Below are 6,297 nucleotides of genomic sequence, written 5' to 3'. Positions count from 1 at the left end.
AAAAAAAAAAAAAAAAAAAAAAAAAAAAGACATACCTCTTTGAAAGGAATGATTACAAAACTATTCCAGTATTAGAAGAAAAAGTCATTTTTTAATGTTAAGTAACAAAACCCAAAAATTTAGTTGTCAATTCTTACACTAGTAAGTCCAGAGACAGTATCTACGTGACTATGGCAGAGAGTAATATACACATGCATTGCTATAAAGTAAAAAGAATTTGTCTCACTGTATTATAGTCACATTGTACAAATATTATTCTGTCTGCAACTTCTAACTGTGCATCCCAATGTTACTTAAAATAGCTATGTATTTTTCTTATCCAATCTAAATGCATGGTTAGAGAGTTTAATGCAATAGTTTTAACAGATCTTTCCCAACATTTTCATATGAAGTTGCACCAATTTATTCCTAGTAAATTTATCTTAAAAGATTACAATTTAACATTAACTTGTAATATAAAAAATATATTTTTAAGGATAAATTTTTTAAAACTCTTTAGATTTATAAATTCACAAAAACTAATCTGACCTTGAACTTCACTAGGAACACTAGAGAGGAAAAAAAATCTGGAACCCTCTGGAAAACAGAGAAAAACCTAATCCTTGGCAGCCTATTGACATTAAAGAGAAGGGTCTAAATTAAGAATAAACAAAAACAAGATGATAACTTATATTAATAAAACATAAGTGTGCAAAAGTTTAAAAAACCCAACCAGCCGGGTGCCGTGGCTCAAGCCTGTAATCCCAGCACTTTGGGAGGCCAAGACGGGTGGATCATGAAGTCAGGAGATCGAGACCATCCTGGCTAACACGGTGAAACCCCGTCTCTACTAAAAAAAAAAAATACAAAAAACTAGCTGGGCGAGGTGGCGGACGCCTGTAGTCCCAGCTACTCGGGAGGCTGAGGCAGGAGAATGGCGTAAACCCGGGAGGTGGAGCTTGCAGTGAGCCGAGATCTGGCCACTGCACTCCAGCCTGGGTGACAGAGCGAGACTCCGCCATAAATAATAAATAAATAAATAAATAAATAACCCAACCTACTGGCTAGGCATGGTGGCTTACGCCTACAATCCTAACACTTTGGGAGGCCAAGGTAGGAAGATCGCTTGAGTCCAGGAGTCCAGGAGACAACAAAGCAGGTCCCTGTCTCTATAAAAAACCGACCTATTAAACATACATTACCTATTTCTGTGAATAATCAGTTTACTCTTTTTTTTTTTTTGACAGTCTCTCACTCTATCACCCAGGCTGGAATGCAGTGGTGCAATCTTGGCTCACTGCAAACTCCACCTCCCAGTTTCAAGTGATTCTCCTACCTCAGCCTCCTGAGTATGTGGCATTACAGATGCCCAACACCATGCTTGGCTAATCTTTGTATTTTTAGTAGAGAGAGGGTTTCACCACATTGGCCAGGCTGGTCTCGAACTCCTGACCTCAGGTGATCCACCCACCTCAGTCTCCCAAAGCTGGGATTACAGGCGTGAGCCACTGAGCTCAGCCAACCAGTTTACTCTTACGTCATTTCTTGAAATAGCAAACATGAATACTTATAGAACACTAATCAAATCAGTAAAAATAAAACTCAACAGCTATACCCTTCTTTCAAATTAAAGAGCATTAATTTTTCTTAAAATTTATTACTTCTAATTTTCAATGGACTGTTATAAAGTTAAAAATAAAACAGTACTAAGAACAAATCCCAAAGTCATACTAATCAAGTGATTCTGCTAACCTCTCTGCACATCATTTTTTAAACTCTTTAATAAAAAGTTTAAAAATGTTTACGAAAATTCATTCTGCAGCTCCACAGAGGTGCTTCAAGTATTGTGTAAAGCTCAATTCAAAAAAATTAATATATCTCAAAATATGCACGAAAACAACAGATATGTTCAAATGTGTTATAATCCAACACATTTTAAAATCATGAACCCATCTTGTTGCCAAGCATTTGGTGATGACCATAAAGATCCTTTTCATATCTCTATTTTAGTAAGAGACATCTAAGACTACAAAGTGACTTATTTAAAAAACCAGGTTGCAAATATAAAAATGGGCAACTCCAACTACATAAAAAAAATTTGCTGATATACAACCAAAATAAAATACCAAAATAAGCTGCAACTGTTACTCAGATTGCTGCACTCAAATTCATGGATTTATCCAACAGCAATTTTTCTCATTGACAACTTTGTAAGTCTTATATATTGGAGACCTGCATTAGTACTTTTTGATCTGAATACTTCAAAAGTCCTGTTCACTTTTGTGCTTTGACAGGAATATAAGAAAATTAACCAACTGAAGTGTTTTTAAAGGAGGAAAATGCAGGAAGTCAAAGCAATTTATTTCTTCCCTAAATTGAAATGCCCTACATAAAATACTATTTGCGAATCCAATCAGAGAAAACACTTGAGTTTGGGCTCTCCTTGCATTCGCTATAAAAATCACATGCAGGCCAGCACGGCGGCTCACGCCTGTAATCCCAATACTTTGGGACGTTGAGGTGGGCGGATCACTGGAGCTCAGGAGTTCGAGACCAGTCTGGCCAACACGGTGAAACCTCGTCTCTACTGAAAATCCCCATCTCTACTAAAAATACAAAACTAGCCAGGTGTAGTGGCAAGTGCCTATAGTCCCAGCTACTTGGGAAGCTGAGGCAGGAGAATGCTTGAACCCGGGAGGCGGAGGTTGCAGTGAGCAGACATCGCGCCACTGCACTCCAGCCTGGATGACAAGGAGAGATTCCATCTCAAAAAAAAGAGGCTGGGTGAGGTGGCTTATGCCTGTAATCCCAGCACTGTGGGAGGCTGAGACAGGCGAATCACTTGAGGCCAGGAGTTCGAGATAAGCCTGACCAACATGATGAAATCCTGTTTCTACTGAAAATACAAAATTGGCTAGTCACAGTGGCGCACACCTGTGATCCCAGCTACTTGGATGGCTGAGGCACGAGAATCACTTGAACCCAGGAGGCGGAGGTTGCAGTGAACCAAGTTCGCGTCACTGCACTCCAGCCTGGGCAGTAAGAGTGAAACTCCATCTTGAAAAAAAAAAAAAAAAAAAAAAAACACGTGCAATTTGAATAGCCCAGTCTTCTTATAATAAATGACATTTATCATGATATATGTTAACAATATTGTCAAATGGGATGGAGACATATTAATGCTAGAGAGACAGAAAATATAACATTTCTAATTATATCACGCCTTTTGACACCAGAGTTTCAGCATTTCATACCTATTCTTCCCATCACATTAATACCAGAGCATCTGACTGAAGGTAAAGATTCACTTTGTCTCAAATGTATTAAGTTTGTACATCTCCATACCTCAAACAAGGGCAAAATACAATAAAACTGAAAAAAAAAAAACTGTTGTTCAAAGGCAATATAAGCTCTCTATCCACACAGAAGTTAAAAATGTTCATATGTCAGCGTATATGTCATACCTGAGTAATTCAGGGTTGTCTCACCACATGAAATACAAAAGCCCAGCCCATGGAAAAGCAGAGACCACTTTATATCTTTCTCCCAACAGTTTAAAAGGATAGGTAGGAGGGAATAGATATTATTAAGGATGCACTAAAGAAAGATGCCATAAATATTCAAAGTAGTTTTAACTGTCAAAATACTTTGTAAATAGATCTAAAAGCACTCACATATGTTCCTACTGTATAATAAAAGTACTTATTTAGTCAAGGCCAATTAAAAATCATCAGGTTATCTTCATCTTACTGTCTACCACATAACAGCATCACTAGTTGCTGTTTTTAAGTAAAGAAATGTTCAATTCTAAGCTAAATTGTTAAGCAAAACAAGAACCACATTCTGGTTATGTAAAAGCAGCACTGCTTCCCGTTAGTATACATATGTTGGCATTACAGAAAAGTACTGATTTTACATTTTTTATGTTCCTCGTCTCCAAATATCTACTAAACATAACCAATTATCAAGCTTCCCCTATCAACATAACTAAGAACAAAGAAAAAAAATCCTAGAAAGGTAAATCTTTTGTGAAAATATGCAGCGATAAGCATCTTCCATCCATTTGAAAGATCTAACCTTGATTCACTATATTTGAATGATCTGACACCTGAGATGAACTTCAAACTCATTAGAGAAGTTATAGTCATTCAAGTTAGCAGTATTTAGAAAACAATTACAGACTGTAAATTTTACACACACATTGAAAAAGAGACTATGTTAATTCTGATCCAAACAGCCCGTTAGTTTTGAAACAAAGCAGTATAAAAATCTAATTGATAACTGTGGTTATCAACATCACTGGGTTTTCATGATAATTAAATTACTTAACACATTAAAAATTAGTGCGGGCACGTATTGATAATTTTAGAATGTGAATGATGGGCACATGGAGGGTCAGTACACTATTCTTACACGTAAAATTTAAAGTTTCCATAATAAACTTAAAAAACAAAAAAAAAAACCTTAGAATCGGGCTAGCATACAATAAGGGCTCAATACATGCCATTCGTATTACCCTGTGGGCTACTTGCTAAGATTAAAGGAAAGTGTCCTGGACTGTGCCTAGAACGATGTACATTTAATACAAGTTACTATTCTCACATCATCCTTCACAATGTATATTCAGCAAACGCTTATCAATTAACTATTTTTTAAACCATGTGGAGTGAATACTTAAGCGTAAATAACTCATCTCTGACTCTGACAGAGATGACAAGTTACAGTATCAACTGTCAATGGGCTCCAGAGATATAATGTATGCAGAGTGCTGACTTCAGATACTTTGTTTAGTTTCAATTGTCTGAAGGAAACTATGACTGGCTATCTTCATCTTCCTCCCCAGCACATTACATGGTTGCCTTAAAACCAACAAATTCATTCATTCTCAGGTAACACATTCAAAAACGATCGCTAAGTGAAAGATGATCAACATGGAAGACGGGGAACGAAGAAAGTAACTAGATCAGTACACTGGACTGATCAGCATAACACTCGGTGAACAAGATAGCACTAGAGTGGACTCCATCCCTTTCGTAAGTAAATAAATGAAAAAAGATCTAACTCACGAACCGTGTCAAAATTTGCGTTTCCAATACCCATAAACAAAAATATAAATGATTATTTCTATGTTTCCAATTCCTTCAATCAATTAGCCATTGTTAAAGAAAAAATGTTAAGGTTGCACGCACAGCATTCAACAAGAAATAACTTTAATTCCCATTTTGGAACTCTAGAGGGCACCAGAAATATGCCCTCCTTCGCACCACCCCTCCTCCCCGGTAACGTGAGCAGCTGCAGAAGACCGTCGTCTGGTTGCTGAGGTTGGTATTGCAGCAGCAGGAGCGATGTCTGCAGCGGTGGAAACAGCAGCGCCCACTCCCAGCTGCCTCACCAGCCATTACCCAGGCTTCGCCCTGGGGGCAGCTGCCACCCAAGGGAAGGCTCCTCCCCCTCAAAACAACTGGGAGGGCCAGGTCCCGTAGCTGAACCCCTACAACCTGACAATGTCCTCTATTAGCAACAAATTAGGGGCAAAGGACTCACAATGGGGGTGTTTTCCTCCTCACTTTCTGCCAAGGATGCACCAGACAGGGTTGAAGGCGATTCTTGGTCCTGGGATAGGAGGCGAAAAGAAAAATGTATCAAGAACACACAACCTGGTGGGAGAAACCAACCCTTTCTGCCAGAAGGAGGCAGAGAAGGGAATAAGAGGTCAAGGAGGTTCGGTTCTTCTATTATTACCCCCACCATGCGCACAATAGCCCCCTCCTGCGTAAGTGGGGCAAAACAGCGCAAAATATATATCTGGGGCCAAAATCCATGTGAAAGGCAAAATCTGGAAGGGAGGGGGCCTGAGGACACCGAGCCTGCTCCCGGGAAGGGAGGGGGGAAGGGAAAACGCTGCCTCGACGCCAGCAAGGGATTTGTATTCCCTCCTAAATTTGCCCACCCAGCGTCATCCCCGTCACTCCAAGTACCAATTCAGAGGTAAGGGGCGGCTCACGTCACCGCTGGGCCGATATCGCCCACATTTGCCCCAAGCAGTTGCCCTGGGCCCGAGGTTTGCCCCCCCCTGCAGTCGGCGACCGGCAGCGCTGCCTCCCCGTCCGCCATTAGAGACCCAGCCAAACAATACGTGCGGAGCAAGAGCCGCGCAGCGCAGCGCCGAGGAAAAGAAGAGCGAAGGAGGGGACCCGGCGGGGCAGAGGCAGCAGCCCTCACCCCGAAAAACTTGGGGACCTCGGCTCCAGTGGACAGGGTGGGAGCGCGGCCCCGAGAGCGGAGACCCGGCCGGGGCGCCCCTCCCCCGCCCCCCGC

The 6,297-nt window shown here is 40.7% G+C and overlaps 1 protein-coding gene across 1 annotated transcript in view; it reads right to left on the bottom strand.

Annotated features, from left to right (window-relative positions):
• The window catches only part of ZMYM2 (zinc finger, MYM-type 2), a 124,024-nt gene that overhangs the window by 116,223 nt on the left and 1,504 nt on the right, over positions 1-6,297 (bottom strand). Inside the window, exon 2 of the mRNA XM_011959052.1 lies at positions 5,524-5,592. The gene's annotated coding sequence lies outside the window, so the exon portion shown is untranslated. The remainder of the gene's footprint in view (positions 1-5,523; positions 5,593-6,297) is intronic.

This window comes from Colobus angolensis, unplaced genomic scaffold (genome assembly GCF_000951035.1).
Source record: "Colobus angolensis palliatus isolate OR3802 unplaced genomic scaffold, Cang.pa_1.0 Scaffold113, whole genome shotgun sequence".
Lineage (NCBI taxonomy): Eukaryota > Metazoa > Chordata > Mammalia > Primates > Cercopithecidae > Colobus > Colobus angolensis.
This window is presented reverse-complemented; position numbering and strand designations above follow the sequence as displayed.